Source organism: Dendropsophus ebraccatus, chromosome 11, assembly GCF_027789765.1.
Source record: "Dendropsophus ebraccatus isolate aDenEbr1 chromosome 11, aDenEbr1.pat, whole genome shotgun sequence".
Lineage (NCBI taxonomy): Eukaryota > Metazoa > Chordata > Amphibia > Anura > Hylidae > Dendropsophus > Dendropsophus ebraccatus.
This window is the reverse complement of record NC_091464.1, coordinates 59748568-59768725: the sequence shown is the minus strand read 5'-3', so window position 1 is coordinate 59768725 and position 20158 is coordinate 59748568. Positions and strand designations below refer to the sequence as shown.

General features: G+C 46.7%; 1 protein-coding gene across 1 annotated transcript in view; it reads left to right on the top strand.

Annotated features, from left to right (window-relative positions):
- Window positions 1–20158, top strand: part of IGSF5 (immunoglobulin superfamily member 5) — a 41128-nt gene that overhangs the window by 7100 nt on the left and 13870 nt on the right. The window lies entirely within an intron of this gene.

The window sequence follows — 20158 nt, the reverse complement described above, 5'->3', positions numbered from 1 at the left end:
AAGTTCGAGAGCCCTTTTTGAAGATCGGCACTACATTTGCCTTACGCCAGTCCCTCGGCACAATACCAGTAAGCAAAGAATCACGGAATATTTCATACAAGGGTAGTGAAATTACAGAACTGAGTTCCCTAAGAACTCTGGGGTGCAATCCATCAGGCCCTGGAGCTTTGGTTACATTGAGTTTGTTTAATTTATCTTGGACCATATCTATAGTAAACCAGTTCAGTACATTACATGTGTTAGCAGCACTGGCCCCACCCACCTCAGTACTGGCCCCACCCACCACAGCTCCATCCTCTTTTGTATATACAGAACTGAAGAACCCATTAAGTAACTCAGCTTTCTCCTGATCCCCAGTTATTAATTCCCCGTCGCCATTATTTAAGGGGTCCTACATGCTCTGACCTTGGTTTTTTTGCATTAATATATTTGAAGAATTTTTTGGGGTTTCTTTTGCTTTCTATAGCTACCTGCCTTTCATTGTGAATTTTTGCTGCTTTTATTACATTTTTACAGGTTTTGTTGACTTCTTTGTAATGTTTAAATGCTACAGCTGACCCCTCTGATATATATTTTTTGAATATACTTGGCACAACTGACAGCATCGGTTTGGCACGGAGGATGAAGGTAAGAGACATACCTTATGGTCAGTGCCACATGTCCTCTAGGGAGCTATCAGCAGGTAGATTAGGTAGATTTGTCTTAATGTGTTGATAGTTCACCTTCACATGACATTGCACTAGAGATTGCACTGCCTTAATGCCACTTTCAGTTCCATTCCAGCGCCTTATGCATAGGGCTTTGTCACCGCCGTCAGTGCACGGATCTGAGGGAGAAAGGTAAGTATATTACTCCCCCTCACAGTGTCCCCTGCTGGTGATTGTATATAATAAACATCCCAGCTCTGTGCTAAGTATAGGCCAAGGGAAATACTTTGCAGTGCAGGGCTATGTTTCACTGACACTCCAGGTGGCCCTTGTGAGGATACGGGCCCTGTGTAGTTGCAATCCGGGCACTGGCGCTGGAACGGAGGAGGTAAGTGACCTCCGGCTTCAATTTCGACCCCCTCCCCAGCGATCCACCAAAATACCCCCGGCCCGGAGCACCCCTTTAGGATCCTATCAAGAAATAACAAAACGTCAAATACTTTGTAGGTTTCTGGTAGGTAAAGGATTCTAATTCAGGATTAGATACAAATAATAATAATAATAATAATAATAATAATAATAATACTAGGAATAATAATAATAATAATAATAATAATAATAATAATAATAACATAGCCAAACATTTTTTATGCCCATTATGTTCCTGACAGTGTAATACATCTGTAAATTGGTATTTTCTACTGTATGTAAGTGTATTTTATGCCTTGTTGGGTATGGTTCTATTTGTAGATTTGCATTGCAGAGTTATTATCTTTATCACACATCATAAAGCACACAGTGTAACGTCAGACACTCTCTGTTATCACCTACCATTAGGACTATAAAGGGAAAATAAGGTTAAAAACAGTCTGTAATTGTAACTATTCAGTCAAGAAGACTTCTGAATCAAAGCTGCTCAAAACTTTTGTGCCCAACTATAGGGAATATGAACAATGCATGCATATGGAAGGGGGTGTCTGCTGGAAGACCCTCCTCTGAGTCACATAGAGATCCCACCCATGCAGAACTGAGTCATCCTTATATCACAGAGATGGGAAACCTTTGGCCCTCCAGCCGTTGCAAAACTACATTTCCCATCATACCTGGACAGACAAAGCTTTAGCTATGGCTGTCCAGGCACAATGGGAAATGTAGTTTTGCAACAGATGGATGGCCAGAAGTTTCCCATCCCTGTATCAATTGGATGCATTACCTGCATGACTGACTAGTAATAGTACATTTCCTGCTTTGGTGCTTAAGTGGCTCCTATTCATCTGTAATAGGACAACCTCTTTGAGGGGAGATTGAGGGAGGCATTGTGGCAGCCATGTTGGTGTAACTCATCTAGGTGCCGTGGCCCTGGCACTGAAATCAGGTGTTGTGGCAGCTGGTAGGCTTTGGGGTAACCTTGTCATGGTGGCGAGGAGTGGCGATACCACCCCCAGACACACACACGCACTGCGCTTGAAGGTTTAGCACTAGGTGTGGGTGCAGGTGCAGGTGTGGCGCAAGTAAACAGACAGAGTCCAGCACTTAAACAGGAGTTGTAACTTTACTGTGGATAATTTCACTGCAATACAATAAAGTACAGTAACAGAACCGCTCACAGGTGCTAGTGCAAAATAAACAGTGGTTGAGGTAATCACAGCTCCTAGCCCTTGGTGTGGCACCTGACAGAGGTACTTTCACAAAAGCAATATAAAACTTAGTGAACAACCTGTACTGGGACACTAAATAGGTATGAAATCAGAGTGAGAGTAGTCAGGCCCATACAAGGTTTCTGTGGTTTCAGCTTTCTGCCACGTTCACACTGGTTCCCTTCAGCTTATTGCCCAATGTGTCGTGGCCCGAGTTTCTGGTACTGATGTTGGGGCTCCTGCTGGGTTTGGTGTTTTGGTGGCTACTTGTCATGTTGGATACTAAATACTCCCCCACTTAAAGAAAAGCTGTCTCCAGCGCAACACCTGGGGAAAAGTGGAAAAGGAAAGTGGCACAGCAAAGTTTTGCATACACCTCATCAATATATACAATATAGAGTTTCAGCATGCAAAAGGCAATTAAACCATTGTCCATAATGCAAGTAAGTAGCTTAGAAACCAGGCAATAAGAAAATCGTCCATAGTAATAGAGAACATCCCTACTAGGCAATGGTAAGATCGTCCATAGTAGGGTACACAATTGACAAAGGGGAAAAACACAGGAACTACACCAGGCTGTAGGTTCAGGTAGAGTCTTTCCCCAGCAAGATGGTGCAGCCAGATGGCGGCCAGCCACACCATCCTATGAAGGCTCTGCTGGTACACAGTCCTTGATGAAGCTGAACAACAGGCACCCAGAGGAGTCTAATCTCCAGCAGTAGAGTGGCCCACAACACAGTACAGTGGAGGCTCTGGTGTAGGAGGTTATCCTTAGTGCAATAACAGCAACAAAGCTGCAGATGCCGGGGAGTCTTTTTAAATATGGCTAGAGGTCAATAAGAGTCCAATCATTGGTGATGCAGGGCGGAGGTGTGCACAGGTCTCATTCTCAGCCACAAGTTGACAGGAAGGCCCCCATCAAACTTGTACTTCGCTGGCAGCTCTCGTAGTGTTTCAGTGTCTAATGGCCAAGGCAACGGTATGGTAATAGGGGGTCTGGTAAGAGGGTACCTGTATCCAGCTGCCAGAGGAAAATCGGAAGCATCAGGCACCAGATGGTTTTTCCTCTTGTCTTCATTGGAGGTAGTGAAAACAAAGTACATTTGTGGCCCGCTTGTCCACAGGGGCAGGAGTGGTGGATCCTTGGCTCTGATCTGCTGCAGGGCCATGAGCAGATATGGTGGTGGCGGGGGGTCGATGTCTGTAGACGTCAAGGTGGCATTGAGGGCCCACTGCAAGAGTGCTGCAGTGATTTCTTGTAGGGCTTTGGCTGTAACCGCTGCCGTTTGCTGTCTCTCCTCCCCCATCTTATGAGCAAGTGAGAGGGGGCAGTCACTTCTGGTGGTTGGGTTCTCACAACTCCCATGTGTTCCTATGAGGTTGGTAAAAAGCAAGATGGCCGCCACTGGTGATGTCAGTGTGGGGGGGGAAACTTACTCCCTACTCCTCCCATGAGGAACCTGTGTCGTAGTTTGGTAGGTATGAAGAGACAGAGGTGCACAACGGGTAAAGGTAGTCAGTGCTTGTTACGGACGGGTTTTACCCCAATATACTGTAATAGAAGAATCCGCAGCACTCTTATTCATGAAAAAGTGTTCAACAGTTTAATAACAGCATGCAAAGGAATAGGCCAGGTATGTATACAACATTAATCACCACACTTGTGAATATAGAATTATGAACTTTGTTTGGCGACTGGTTTGACATTTCGACCCTGCCAGGGTCTTTTTTAACGTCGCAGTAAGGCAGTATGTTCAGGAGTGCTCCTGACACTCTCCTGATGCGTGGCACACAGCGCTTGACACGCACCAGGAGAGTGCCAGGAACACTCTTGAACATACTGCCTTACTGCAAAGTTAAAAAAGACCCTGGCAGGGTCGAAATGTTAAACCAATCGCCAAACAAAGTTCATAATTCTATATTCACCAGTGTGGTGATTAATGTTGTATACACACCTGGCCTATTCCTTTGCACACTGTTAATAAACTGTTGAACACTTTTGCATGAAAAAGAGTGCTGCGGATTCTTCTATTGCAGTTTGGTAGGAACACCGCCTCTTTGGCAGGAACGCTGTACTTTTGTGGGAACTTTTGTAGATTGGCGGGAACTTTTGTAGCTTTTCACACGTTGGTTTTCCCGGTTGATCTGTTAACTCTTGGTGACATAGCAAAGTCAACAGCAACGTTTGTAGAATTTTTAGCAGAAAGGATCTTTTGCAGAATCTCTTGAGCAAAGTCTCTTTGGAAACAGGGGGCTCCCCCACTTTAGAGAATTTTAACAATTTCAGCATTATATGAGTTGAATCCAGGCCTCTGTACAGCAGTCAGCTCTGGGATGAGTTGCAGTAGAATGTATACTTTCTTGCATTTTTACTGGCGTCGTCGAACTACTACCAAACATAAAGCACTGTATAGGATCTCAGCAGTTGGTTGAGCGGTTAGGTAGAGAAAACGCACCGAAATGCACCAAAAACGCACATCACAAAAGTTGCAAAACACCAAAATTTTAACAGAAATTAATAAAGGAAGTCTCTGATACACTTTTGAAAGGAAGGTCCCACTTGTGCAAAAACAGTTGAATCCTGTTTGTGACGCCACGAGGAGTGGTGCCGTGGCCCGGATTGCTGATACTGATGTTGGGTCTGATGGTCGATTTGGTGTTTTGGAGGCTTTTTGTCATAGTAGCCCAGATCTGTACCCCCCCCCCCAGACACACGGCAAGCGAACCTTGGTTAGGACAGGTGTGAGGTGCGGAGTGTAGGTGCGAGATGACAGAATCCCACCTTAAGCAACTTCTAAAATTTACTTGAAAAAGGTATCTTAGTGCAACAGTTACAAACAGTACTTAGTGCAAAAATAGTCAATAACAATACTCCAACAAATACATAGGTAAGTTGATAGTGGAAACAACAATAGGAGATAGGGACTGGATAGGAGGGCCCTTGACTAATGTTCTTTGTACTCAGCCGGGATTTGGTGAAGTGATGAGAAGTGTTTGAAGAAATCCTCGTACTCACGTATAGATGGGCCTAACTAAGTAACTAAAGGAAGTTGTTACTAAAGAAAAAGAATTGTATGTGTAGCTAGACCTAAGTGTTATTTGCAGCTGTTCTGTGTAAGAGTGACATCTAGTGGTTGGAGTAAGAAACAGCGGCCAACCTGTCCTAACCTGTGACACTAGAGTGATACACTTTTACCAAGGTGTAAGAGAAGAAAAGAAAACATGTAGCGGGACACTGCAGATGTCCATTCTGTTATTTCATCTTTCTAGTAAAGGGACTTAGATATTGGCCACAGATTGGAGGTTGCAGACGGCAATAAATGTCAAGTTAGAAAGTTACAAGACCAATAAATTCAAACCAAATCATCCTGCCGAAACCATTCATGTTTATTGCAGGCAGTAAAATGTATGTAGACACCATCACAGCTATGAGGGTGGCACTTCTGTTTCTATTGGATGTGCAGAATCCCCCATGGCTGGAGAGCCGCAAGATCCGATCTCTAGCTTAGCTGTACTTTGTATGAGAATACTTTTTCTATACAGGTTTAACTATGGCCTTAACCACTTAGCATCATCTGCCTTATTTGTATAGTGGATGTGCACTGTAGGGAATGATATGGCACGGGTCTAAAAGTTGTACCCCTCTATGGGATAACTGTGAAGATAACTGTGATCCCAGCCATTTAATTTTTTAGATGGCTTCATAATCACAGGGTGTCGGTGGGTTGTCATGGTAACCAGAGGCCTAGTAAAGAGGGTTCTAATACTCCCTGCCAGAGATGTACGACATGTAATAGGAGATTGATGAGATGACAGAACAATAGAATATTTTAGTATTGCAGTGTATTGTTAAAAGCTGTAAGAACAAAAACAAATATATGGCAGAATTTATTTATTTATGCCATTTCACCCCACAAGTCATTATTCTTTTGTTTCTCAATGAATCATATGGTAAATTAAATGGTGTCATTGACATAAACAGCTTAGTTCTGTCCTCTTGGTTATGACCATCTTAGGGCATCCACTGGTAAAGCAGGGGTGGGGAACCTCCGGCCCGCAGGCCGCATCCGGCTCCTAACACCTCCGGATGCTGCCCGCGGCTCCCCTGTGACATGCGGCGCTCTGAAGGGGAAGGAGCCGGCATCCACCGCATCCTCCTGTGTCTGTGACAGCTGCCAGGAGGGTGCTGTGAGTGCCGGCCCCTTCCCCACTAGAGCGCTGCACGTCTTTCTTCTCCTGCGGGCTACGCGCGATGGCGTCATAGAGGGGAGAGAAGAGGACCTGGGCAGCGTGGGAGCAGAGGAAAGGTGAGTGGGATGTTTATTTTTTTATTTTGGGCAGACACTGGGGTTAACTATGCTACCAGGGGCATGACTGGGGAGGGGGGTTAACTAGGCCACCAGGGACATGACTGGGGGGGTTAACTAGGCCACCAGGGACATGACTGGGGGGTTAACTAGGCTACCAGGGGCATGACTGGGGGGTTAACTAGACTACAAGGGGCATCACTGGGGGTAACTAGAGTACAAGGGGCATCACTGGGGGTTAACTAGACTTCCAGGGACATCAGTAAGGGGTTAACTACAGCTACCAGGGGCATCACTGGAGGTTAACTCTGGTTACAGGGCATCAATAAGGATTCACATCAGGTACAAGGGGCATCAAAGAGGGTTAACTACAATAGCAGGGGCACTAGGGGAACAATACTTTGCCTTGCCCCGGGTGCTGCTAACCCACGCAACTAACTGCTGCGCACAGTATGCGACCCTCGAATGATTTTATTAATGCCCGACCGGCCCTCGAAATAGAAAAGGTTCCCCACCCCTGTGGTAAAGCATGCTCAGGTCAACTGCTTATTACTTGAGATTGTGGGAAAAGAGTGCACTGTTGCATGGCAACAGCAATTATACAGTTCAGAGAGGAAACCAGGAAGTGATCAACTCCATAAGGGAGAAGAACAGTGCAAATTACTTTACAAAAAAAGACAAAAAAGAAAAGCATTGTTCTTTACATATATGTATTTGGTGCACATCTGATTTTATAAGCCCAAACATAAAGGACTGTATCCAATGTTATCTTACATGGGATATACTGTGTATGACTTGTTTTTCTCCAGGTGGGATTGGCAGTGCCGGCTCTGATCCTCTCTGCCGTTTAGCATCATTTAATTGTGTTACTGCATCATCTTTGTGAAAATGCTGCAGAACTGCAATGACACTCCAACATGTGTGAACATAGCCCTAACTTAAGTTGCAGCAGGAGCTGCTTCTGTCACTCCTTGCCTGCTCAGGTGTAGGCTGCAGATGCTGGTCAGAATCATTGAAGGGGAACTCCACATAAGGAAAATTTGTTTTCTATTAAAAGTACAATAAAAGTTATATACTGTAGATGTGTCTATACAATGTATTACTGTATCTGTATGGTTCTGCCACACTGGTAGCTGATAAAAATATAGGAAGTGAAGAAAAATGGCCTCTGTGCCAATTCACATTGTCTCCTGCTCCCACTGCTCTTCCACCTCAGGAGACAAATATTTCATGCCTCTGTCTCACATTGTGTGTGTTTGCTGAGCACAGGCTGATGATGCAGACAGGGGGCAGGGTGTGATGTCACAGGAGGCTTGGCTGGATCCCCCAATCCCCTGAGTGATTCACCATCTCTGACCAGCCAGAAGGAGTTGCTGCAAGGACTGTGGACTGTGATGAACAGCTGAAGGAAAGCAATGCATTCTGGAACCAGTACTGCATTCTGGGAACTGCTCAACCAGGAAGTACAGAAACACAATACAGAACACCTCCTTCTCCCCAAAACAAATAGATTTTTGGTAGTTTCAAAACTGGGATAGACAGGTAAGTAATGCTATATGCTTCTGCATATATGCATATATGCTTCTGAGGGGGGAGAGCAGTGGGAGCAGGAGACAATGTGGATTGGCACAGGGGCCATTTTTCTTCACTTCCAGGATGTCTATCAGCTACCAGTGTGGCAGAACCGCACAGATATGGTAATACATTGTATAGGGAAAAAGAAGAGGGACAGGGGCGCCTCCTGGTGTAGTAAGGGATGATGATAGCACACGTAATTACAACGGAAAAGCACTCACCTAATTGAGTTGTGCAAATACATTGTATAGACACATCTACAGTATATAACTTTTAATTTAATTTTAATTGAATTTTGTTTCTTATCCGGAGTTCCCCTTTAACTGGCATTTCTCATTCGGGACATGACATTCCAGGAACAGAAGTTGCAGGAAGATGGCGGGGTCTGTGAGAGCTGACGATCCACTGCGGGGGCATAATGGCGCTACGGCCCAGAGAATAATAATCTCCATCTCTTTGACACCAACAGACCCAACAGACCATGTTAGTTTAACCTTGACTTCATATATTTAGCTTATTGAGATCCAGTACCTCTATCTACTTCTCATCTTGTCTCTTATAGCACTATAACCAACAGATTTCACTTCAACTGAAATCACTTTATAAAACTTTTTTTGTTGTTGTTCCACTTTTTAACACTAGGTGGAGCTCCATTTCCACACTCTGTCTTAGCATGAGCATCCGCTGAGCTTCACATTCCCGCAGTATTGTATCTATGGCTATGGAAAATTTTGCTTTACGTGTATCTTTTACCCGAATATTGCCGTATAATAGCAAGTAATACTTCTTTACAATTAATGTACTTACATTGGCATTCCCAATGCCTCTGTCCAGCATGCACACTGCCTACTACCTATCAAAATATACATGTACAAGAAATAACTACTGTGCATGGGAATTGTGTAAAAGGGATTGTCCAAGAATAAGAAGCCCCTAATTAGTGACAACTAACTGCTAATGTGTTCTTTAAAGAGTCACTGCCTTTTCATAAAGTGATGGCTATCACTAGTATGTGCCCTCACTTTGTGATTGATGGGGGGGCCAATCTCAAGACCGAATAAAAGGGACGCAGACACACAGATCCATAGCAGCCGGGAGGGTTTCTTCTTATACTGACAGGAATCTTTAAAAAAAAAGTTTTTATCTCTATTATGTAGTGGAGCTCGGAGGCAGAACATTATGTCTCTATCGTATACTATACACCTGTATATAGATGTCCAGCTGAGGACTGCCCGCAGCACTGAAAATATTACATTCAATTTCATGTTATTTAAGGTTTCCTTTTACAGAAGCTGCTCAGAAAAGCCATTTCCTTTGCTGACAGCTAGACGCAGGGCTGCTCATGGGGGTCTGGTCACCACCGCCTGTTATAATGGGGCCCATTCACCTAATAGTCTATCCATTGTCCTAAATACCAATTATTATGACTCACTTCTATCATGCCTCAGGATTGGGCAAATATTTCACATCCTCTTTTCCTGGGACCTATCTTTGCTCACTGTTGCCCCCTAGTGAGATATACATTTAGTACAAGCTGCTAAGAGGACCATTTAGCTTATTTTGACCAACTAAGGCTGGGTTCACACTGCGTTTTTGCAATCTGTTTAACGTATATGTTTTATGGAAAAAAACGGATGCAAAAAATGGATGGAAAAACGGATGCAATTGTATGTCATCCATTTGGATCTGTTTATCCATTGACCTTCATTTAAAAAAAAAAAAAAGGATGCGTTTTTTTTTTAACGGACACAAAAGTAGTGTTGACTTCGTTTTTCTATCCGTTAAAAGGAACCAATTAAAAACGGATACATTGAACAGATTGCAGCCTAAGAAGAATGTTCGAACTTTACCAGCAGCAACTACTACATTACTGCCCCCTGGTGTCAAGAACATGAATCGGAGCTGCCCCAAGCCTTTTCATAGCTGACTGGAGTTGCCCTTTAGCACTAAGAAGTGAGAAGATGAGTGAGTGCCCATCCTCCGCAGACCAATGACCCCCATCAGCCTCCACCATCTGCGCTATCTTTACTGTTTTAATACAAAATGACCAATTTCTCTGAACTCTTCTATTCCGCACTGTAAACCTTGGATGACGGCCCAGATTCAGGGCTGTGATCTTGGGAAGGTCACCCCCTGCAGTGTCAGTGCCGGCTACAGGAACAGCCTCCTACATGTGAACCTGAGGTCCTTTTCTATGTATTTTCCAGCTGAAACTCAGTGTGTAGATGTAGCAGAGCTGAATTAGTTATTTAACTATGTTTATTTTTTTACTAATATTGAGCTGCAGTGACATCTGGAGAGTGTTTCTGTATGGCAAACTCAGCTCTGCTTCATCTGTTCTCATGGTAAGGTGTTGTTTTCTACAACTGTGTATTTAAAAGGATTTTCTGTGCCTATTTGACTCCACCAGCAGAATAGTAAGTGCAGCTTTGGAGGATAATACAAGATGTAACTAAGGATTAGTACAGGATAAGTAATGTAATGTATGTACACAGTGACCCCACCAGCAGAATACTGAGTGCAGCTCTGGAGTATAATACAAGATGTAACTAAGGATTAGTACAGGATAAGTAATGTAATGTATGTACAAAGTGACCCCACCAGCAGAATAGTGAGTGCAGCTCTGGAGTATAATACAGGATGTAACTCAGGATCAGTACAGGATAAGTAATGTAATGTATGTACACAGTGACTCCACCAGCAGAATAGTGAGTGCAGCTCTGGAGGGCGTGGTGAGCAGACGTACCTGTGTGAGCTCCTGAGAACCAGAGCAGAGCAGAGAGGGTGAATTCCATCTGCCTTTCCCAGGAAGGTGGCAGGTTCCTGGGAGGGAGCCCCCACTATGGAGTCCCGGACTCCCACTCTCCGGTCCAGGCTGGCGGAGAGTGGGGAGAATCATCCATTACCAGCCAGTGCTCCTGAGGTGCCTTCGGTAAGAAGATCTAGCCGCACTCCCAGCAATGTGGGTCTGGCTCCGTCGGCACCAGTCAGAAGCCAAAAGGCTTCACAAAGTAAAGGAGGGAGGAAGAAAGATGAGCCATGTGGCCCTAATCCATCTAGGGCCCAAGCAAGTGTTGTGGAGTGGGGGGTTTCAGGCCCCAAGGAGTCTATGGACACCTTCACTTCCAGGATTGTGGCCAAGCTCCAGGAATACCAGCACCTGGGGAAACAGCTGAGAGAGCTGCGGGTGGAGCACAGGTTCCTGAGAAGCAATGCAGGTACAGCCAGCAAGAGGAGCAAGCCTGTGCTCTCCCAGCGTATACAGGCCCTGAGAGCTGAGATCCAGAGGCTGGAAGGTGAGAGGCAGATCCTTCTGGAAGGTGCTGGGCCTTTCCAAGAGAAAATGCTCAATGAGGAAAGGTTTGAGCAGATGAGAAGAAAGAGTGCTAATCTGGACTATGAGGCAAGTGATGAAGAGAGTGAGGGAGAGGAAGAAGCTGAAGCGGGAGAAGTGGCAGAAATGTCGCAGTGCGTTTCCCAAAGCGCTTCCCAGGATCCCCCAGTGATGTCTTCCAGGAGTGCGGGTGAGGAGATGGCTGAGGCGGGAGATACAGAGAGGTCCCAAAGCCAGGAGACTGCACCCAGGAAAATGACTGTGCATGAGAGCAGCGTTCCAGAGAGCCAGGCGAGTGACTACATTCAGGCTGCTCAGGTGGCCCTACCTGAGTCTGCTGAGTCTGAGGAGGAGATGGATGGAGGCCTGCTGAAAGCCATTATCCAGCAGGAGTCTCCAACAAGACTGGAGAATTTCTCCTTTGGAGAGGAGCTGGGGGAAGACTCCTCTGGAAGGAAGAAAAAGAGGAAGAAGAGGAAGAAAAGTAAAGAGGAGCAAGTAAGCTTTGTATTTTCTCCTTTCCAGCAGTCTGGGGGGGCTGAGAAGTCAGTCCAGTCTGCTGGCTCCTCTAACCTGCCAGTCCCCGTTTCTGATGTGGAGCGGGGCCAGCAAAGAGGAGAGATAGATGGCAAGATGGTGGCGGGCATCGCTTCCACTGGTATCTGTAGTGGGAGCAGTGTTAGTAAAGCAAGTAAGGGGCCGAACATGAAGGTGCAGGGCGATTCGAGAAGCTCCAGTGTTGGGGGACGCTCCTCTGTGGGGCACGTCCGGGCACTGGAGGCTGGTGAAGGGCTCGGGCGGCCGAGCAGTGGCAGGGCAGCGGGCTCTGCTGTGTCAGGACACATGTCCGGTGTGGATGCCTGTGCCCCTGCTGATCCTGCAGGTGGCATAAGAGAAGAGGTGGCACTAGAAGTTGCGTCTGTTGTTGTGCCCACCTCTAAGAGGAAAGACAATAAGACTGTAAATACATCAAAATCTGCTAAAGACATTTTAAAACCAGCCATCCTGGTGTACAAGCCCAGCCCAGCTAATACTGCAGAAGCTATGGAAGTGGTGATGGCTGATGAGAGAGGTGGTAGTGGTGTGCATGAAGGTGGTAGTAGTGGTGTGGATGGAGGTGGTAGTAGTGGTGTGGATGGAGGTGGTAGTAGTGGTGTGGATGGAGGTGGTAGTAGTGGTGTGCATGGAGGTGGTAGTAGTGGTGTGCATGGAGGTGGTAGTAGTGGTGTGCATGGAGGTGGTAGTAGTAGTATGCAAGTTGGGAGGGGTGGTGTTGTGCATGATCAGAATGATGGTTTGCAGGATGAGAATGGTAGTCCCTGTATTTCTGTAAATGCTGATGGTACCATGGTTAATGGCAGTAATGTTGGGAATACTGTGGGTAATGTTGCTAGTGAGGCAGGGACTGGTCCGGCTGCTCCCCCAGCTGCTACTAGGAGTTATGCAAGTGTGGCGGCTGGGGCATCGGGGAGATCCTCACCTCCAGGCCCAAATGGGGAAGGTCACTTGCAACGGCGCCTCCTGGAGGCATTGCGGAGAGGAGAGAGAACACTCCAAGTAGAGGGAAGGGAGGTCGACCTGTCTTTCTACATAGAGAGACATGGTTTAGGGGCCTTCCGAGAGCATAATGGAGGGGTGGTCTGGTCCCTCCAAACACCCGGGCAGGAGACTGGCCGTAGGAATGTGGCCCGTCTGGTATGGAGAGGCAGTGATGCGTGCCCACAGAGAGGGAAGGTGGTGGAGCTTCTCTTCCAGATGGGCTTCAGGGCGAGTGACATCTTTGCCCTGATTCACCCCTACGGCACCTCCGAATTTGACATCAGCTTTGTTAGACCAGAGGGGCTGGAGGTGTTCTGGTCTAACTACGAGTTGGTGAAAGATGCGCCCGGATGGCGAGATTTTGCCGTAAAGGCGGTATCTCGCCAAAGTGCTGTGAAGAAAGTGACCGTTCTCACACGTAACGAGTCACTTTCTTGTTATGACATAATGACCTGGCTGAGCAGGTACGGGGAGGTGACGGACGTCCCCCGAAAAAACTGTGATGAGCATGGCATTTGGTCTGGGGCCTGGACGTTTTCCGTTCGTCTCAAACGTTCAGGGAACACGGTCGCCCACATACCATCAGCTGCCTTTCTTGGCCGTGATAGGATCCAGGTTTTCTACCAGGGGCAACCGAAGCTGTGCCACAGGTGCGGCGATCCCACACACTTTAGTGCAAACTGTACCAAGCTGGTGTGTGCACTGTGTGGTGAGGAGGGTCATCTGGCTGCCTCCTGTGGCCGGATTAGGTGTAACCTGTGTGGTGACTTAGGTCACCCATTTAGCCGGTGTCCACGTTCCTTCTCCAATGCTGTAGCCGCCCAGGCTGGGGAGAGCCGTGAGGTTGCCACGGGGGAGGGGACCAGCAAAGGTGAAGGGGCATCGGGGCCAGTGAAGAAAAAGCATAAGAGCCCCTCTCAACTAAAGCGAGAGGAAAGGCGCAGAAGTAGCAGGGACCCTGGAAGTTCCCAGGTGGCAGTAGTAGTTCAGGGTCCTGCTGCTGGCGCTGGCTCAGATGGTCAGGCTGAGGCTCTGGAGGACACTGAGTTAAATGAGGAGATCAGGAGACTTCACCGAGAGGAAGGTCAGGATGCCATTTCCTCTAGTTCTTCCCAGTATGAGAGTCTGGATGAAGGTGGGAGGAAGTGGCCAAAAGAGAAAAAGGGCAGCAAAGGGAAGAGTGGGAAGAGGCCTAAGGCAACTTTACCCTCTAAACCCGGTGTTACAGGCCAAATGTCAAAGGAAACCCCGGCCAATCCCCCTCTGATTGTTCTCTCTAATAGGTATCAGTCCCTTGATGGTTCCCCTTCCTTTTCTTCTTCAGAGGAGGGAGGGGAGGCGGTAGAGCCTCCAGGAGACGTTGAGCCTGCCCCTGTTGAGGCTGGTTCTTTGAGGGGGCAGGTGGCCCCTGGGTCTGGAGATGAGGATCAGAGTATGGATATGACTGCTACACTAAAGAGGTCTAAAGAAGAAGCTAAGGGGTCTTCCTCTGATTTAGAAGGGGGAGGGAAGAAGGGAAAGAAATAGGTGAGTTAGGCCATCCAACTCGATGACCCATGATGGCGGCACTCACCCCATTGACGCTGGCATCCATTAACTGTGCCAGCATTAAGTCTGATACGGCTAGATTTGCAGCCTTTGATTTTCTCGGTCGTATTAACGCCGACATTTTGTTTTTGCAGGAGACCAGGTTGACAGATCAAGCCTTGCTAGTAAAAGCTAAGCGAGAGTGGAGGCATGGACCTTCACACTGGTCTCTTGCGGCTGAGCCGTATAGTGGGGTGGCGGTCCTTTTTACCGCTCCTGTAGAATGCAGACGGGTTATTGAGTTGGAAATGGGGAGGTGCCTGATCTTGGATGTCCTCATGAAGGGGCAAGAGCTCAGGCTCATTAACATCTATGCCCCACAGACTAAGTGGGACCGTAAAAGCCTTTTTATGAGGATTAAGCCCTTTCTTTTTACGAGTCGGCAGGTGGTCTTTGGTGGAGACTTCAATACTATCACAAGGTCTCAGGACAGGAGAGGCGCCAAAGACAAGCTGGCTTATGATAGCATGGCCCTGATTAGTATAGTTAGGGAAGCTCGCCTAGAGGATGCCCACATCCGGACCCCCTCAGGCCACGCGGGTTTCACCTATCATCGAGGTAGCTGCAGGTCTAGATTAGACAGGTTTTATTTAAAGGAGGAAGCTGTCTCTTCCGCAGTGTCCGTGGTTGAGGTGGAGTTCTCCGATCACTGTTTAATTTTGTTTTCCCTGAATGTTTCAGAGACCCCCCGGATGGGTAGAGGCTACTGGAGGCTGAATTCGTCCCTCCTGGAAGAAGCAGAGGTAAGACAGTCCTTTGAGGATTTTCTTCAGAGTCAGGTACCTCTGCTGGGCCTATGTAGTAGTAAGTCAGAGTGGTGGGAGATATTCAAGAAGCGGGTTGCGAGGTTCTTCCGCCAGCTCTCAAGCCTCAGGTCCCTGAATAGGTATCGGGTGTATCAGGGCTTGAGGAGGAAACTCGAGCATCTCGTCTCGACTGGAGGTAGTAGAGAGGAGATCTCCAGAGTGAAAGCCTTGCTCATGAGGTGTCAGTATGATAGGCACGCATCTTTAGTTTTTGAGAGGGATTTCGGGAGGTACCGCTCGCCCGACCCCTACAGAAACTGTAAGATGTCAGTGAGTAGTAAGATCGTGACTGGACTGGTTGATAGTACGGGATCTCTGAACCGGTCCAGATCAGGGATCCTGGAGGTCGTCAGATCCTTTTACTCACACCTCTTGGGGAGGAAGGATCTAGATCGGGATGTGATGTCGGGTTTCCTGGCTGAAGCCATTCCTGAGCCAGGGGTAGACCCCTCTCTTGATGTTTTGGCAGAAGAGATCAGGGAAGAGGAAGTTAGACTGGCGATTGAAGGGCTTGCCCTGAAGAAGTCGCCAGGTCCAGATGGCTTAACATCTGAGTGGTATAAGACCTTCAGGGACCTCTTGGTTCCCCTCTTGACCGAGGTCTTCAATGAGTGTCTTTCCTCGGGCACTCTGCCGAGGTCAATGAGGAGGTCAGCCCTGATTCTTCTGTCAAAGGGTAAAGATTCGAGCCGTATTGAGAATTGGAGGCCCATAGCTCTTCTCAATACGGACAGGAAGATTCTGGCCAAGATACTGTTTAATCGGCTGGTGAAGTTTGCACCCCGGCTCCTTTCGGGGGCTCAGCACTGCTCTGTTCCAGGCCGAAGCACCTTAAGTGCTGTCCTTAGTGTCAGGGAGGCAGTGGAGCGGAGTAGTGCGGGTCTTTGGAAGGGGTACTTGCTGTCCCTGGATCAGGCCAAGGCATTTGATCGGGTGAACCACAAGTACCTCTGGTCTGTCCTTCTGAGATATGGCCTACCAGATACTTTTGTCAATTGGCTTAAGACCTTGTATGCAGGGGCAGAGAGTTTCCCGCTGGTGAACGGTTGGTCTGGCCGCTCTTTTGAGGTTGGGTCTGGTGTTCGCCAGGGCTGTCCTTTGAGCCCACTGTTGTATGTGTTCGCGATCGACCCTTTCATTAGGAGGGTTGGTTGTGGACCATTGGCAGGGGTCGGGATGAGCCTGGAGGAGCCAGAAGCCACCCTGAGAGTGGTAGCGTACGCTGATGATGTCACTATCTTCGTATCCTCGAGAGAGGAGGTCGATGTGGTGATGTCGGAGGTGGACCGCTACTCAGAGGCATCTGGGTCCAGCATCAACCCGGATAAGTGTGAAAGTCTCTGGCTGGGAGGGGGAGATCCCGAGTTTGATCTCCCGGACACCCTTCCAGGGCCCCAAGACTCTGCAAAAATCCTAGGCATTACATTCGGTCAGGGTGATTACCCCACTAAAAACTGGGATAGTAGGCTCCAGAATGCCGCTCAGAAGGTGGACCAGTGGAAGGGTTGGTCTTTGACCCTCAGGGAAAGGGTACACCTGATCAAATCGTACCTGCTCCCTTTGTTCATCTACCTGGGCAGTGTATGTATCTTGCCAGAGGCTTCCTATACTAGGATCTACAGCCTGTTCTTCCAGCTGTTATGGGGGAATAGGCTGAACCTGGTCAAGAGAGAGGTTACGTACCGTACGAGGAGACTTGGGGGTTTGTCTATGGTGAACCCAGTGGTGTTCTTAGTGAACACCTTCTTGAAAGCTAACATCGCAAACCTCTGGAAAGAGAGGGCTCCTCCGTGGGTACTCTCCTGCAGGGAATGGTTTCGGCCTTTCTTCCAGGAATGGGAGACAGGAGGGCGAGTGAAGGACCTTCGTACACCCCATGGGTATCTTCCGGCTTACGCTACCCCGACTCTGAAGATGATACGCCGATGGGGTCTGGGAATGTGGGAAATCAGGACTCAGTCGAGGAAATTCCTTGACCAAAGGGTTCTGTTGACCCATTTCCAGAAGCCCTTGGCGCTCAGGGATTGCCCAGGTCGGGATCTAGAGGTTGGGCTTAGTCTTTTAAATTCGAAACGGATCCCTCAGAAGTTTTGGGATTTGGCCTGGCGCTGCTTCCAGGGGAAGCTATATGTGAGGGACAACTTGAAGTGCAGGAGCTCCGATGATCGGGGGTGTCCCCGTGAGGAGTGTGGTAATACGCTGGAAAGCATGGATCATTTCCTGCTTCATTGTCCCTTCAATATAGGGGTTTACACCAGGGTGGGCGCCTCCATAGGTTGGAGTCAGTTAGTCAGCCTCACCTATCCGGAGTGGGCTTATGGAGTATTCAGGAACCTGGGTGGCCGAGATCGCTGCACGTTATTTTTAGTCAGCATAGTAGTTAGGTACCACACGTGGAACGCACGGTGTCTAGTATCTACACAGCGTAGAGTCCTCTCCGAGGTGGAGGTCTGTAGGAACATCACTGGTGACCTCGGGAAGATCAGGTCTTTGGAGTATGGCAGGCTGGGTACCAGTAGGGCTTCTCTCCTGTGGAGAGGTTTTTCTTTCGCTGTGCCCTAGGTACTGAGCCCACTGGGTGAGGGACAATAATTATGGTTAGGGAGAGATTAGGTAGGGACAGCCGTAGGGAAAGCTTGTAGGGTCAGTTTAAACTTAGGGTTAGAGGTAGGGGGAGAGCAGGGTAAGATAGTAAGGGATAGTTTATAAATTTCTTGTACCCGGTCTGCCATCCTCCGATCCCGGTGGAGGGTTGGTACATGCCACTTTAGATTTTTGTTTTGTTTTTCTGGTCAGCAGTAGGTATAAAGGGCTTACAGGCTACTGAACTTGGGCCTTATTATAATTGTGTATTGTTATGTTATTATGGTGTGCTATGTTTATGTTTATATATGTTTATATATGTTATGTGATAAGTGTTGGCAGGGTTATGGCTGAATAAGTCATATGAACTTTATTGACATTATAGTCATTGTATATATTGTATATATGAGGGGATACAGAATAGGTTGGGAGGGGGGGTATGGGGGGAGGGGGTCTGTGGGCAGCTGAGAACTGAATGGAGCTGATGTTAAAAATGGACTGAACTTTGACTCCATGAACTGAGCTCACACTGGGGTCTAAGGGTAGGTGGTGGGGCACGTGGGTAATAGATAAGAGTTGTGTGTTCTGTTTTGCTGTTATTAGTGTTGTATAGGTTCTGTGTTAATTTTACAGGGCAGCCGGGCTCATGTGTTGTGCTGGAGTAACCAGTTAGTTAGTTTTTTTTTTTTTTTTTTTGTCCCCCCCCCCCCCCTTATTGATTTATGTTTTTACAATATCTGTGGTTATATGATTATATGTTATGTGCTTTATTTGGTTACGCCTGGATGGCTTTTTTTTTTTTTTTTTTTTTTGTGTGTGTATATACAGTATGTGTGTGTATATATGTATAGTTTTGTTTATTTACTTTTAACCCAGGTTTGGGAGTTTTGGTTTTGTTCTTTCTCTAGCCAGGGCGGCTTCTCTTTATTTAAGATTACAGCCGAGGATGGCTTTGTAGTTTACGTTTTATGGCTTAAATTGTCTGGATTGACTTTTTTTTTTTTTTTTTTTTTTTTTTTTTATGTATGAATAGTTACTATTAATGCTGGGCTGGCTTGGTGGCAAAAATGTAATGGTGATTTTGTTTTGCTTTTATACTGTAATAATGGTTATTTAATGTCATTTAATTATGTAATTTACTGATATGTTTAAGTTATGGCGAGATATGCCTTGTTTGTTAATTTTTATATTTTTCTAATAAAAGAATTACAGGATGTAACTCAGGATCAGTACAGGATAAGTAATGTAATGTATGTACACAGTGACTCCACCAGCAGAATAGTGAGTGCAGCTCTGGAGTATAATACAGGATGTAACTCAGTATCAGTACAGGATAAGTAATGTAATGTATGTACACAGTGACCCCACCAGCAGAATAGTGAGTGCAGCTTTGGAGGATAATACAAGATGTACAGTAACTAAGGATTAGTACAGGATAAGTAATGTAATGTATGTACACAGTGACACCCCCAGCAGAATAGTGAGTGCAGCTCTGGAGTATAATACAGGATGTAACTCAGGATCACTACAGGATAAGTAATGTAATGTATGTACACAGTGACACCACCAGCAGAATAGTAAGTGCAGCTTTGGAGGATAATACAGGATGTAACTAAGGATTAGTACAGGATAAGTAATGTAATGTATGTACGCAGTGACCCCACCATGTAATATATGTATACAGTGACTCGACCAGCAGAATATTGAGTGCAGCTCTGGAGTATAATACAGGACCAGTACAGGATAAGTAATGTAATGTATGTACACAGTGACCCCACCAGCAGAATAGTCAGTGCAGCTCTGGAGTATAATACAGGATGTAACTCAGGATCAGTACAGGATAGGTAATGTATGTATACAGTGACCCCACCAGCAGAATAGTCAGTGCAGCTCTGGAGTATAATACAGGATGTAAAGAAGTATTATTACAGGATAAGTAATGTAATGTATGTACACAGTGACCCCACCAGCAGAATAGTGAGTGCAGCTCTGGGGTATAATACAGGATGTAGCTCAATACATGTGTATTTTTAAGCTGGGTTCACACTACGTATATTTCAGTCAGTATTGTGGTCCTCATATTGCAACCAAAACCAGGAGTGGATTAAAAACACAGAAAGGCTCTGTTCACACAATGGTAAAA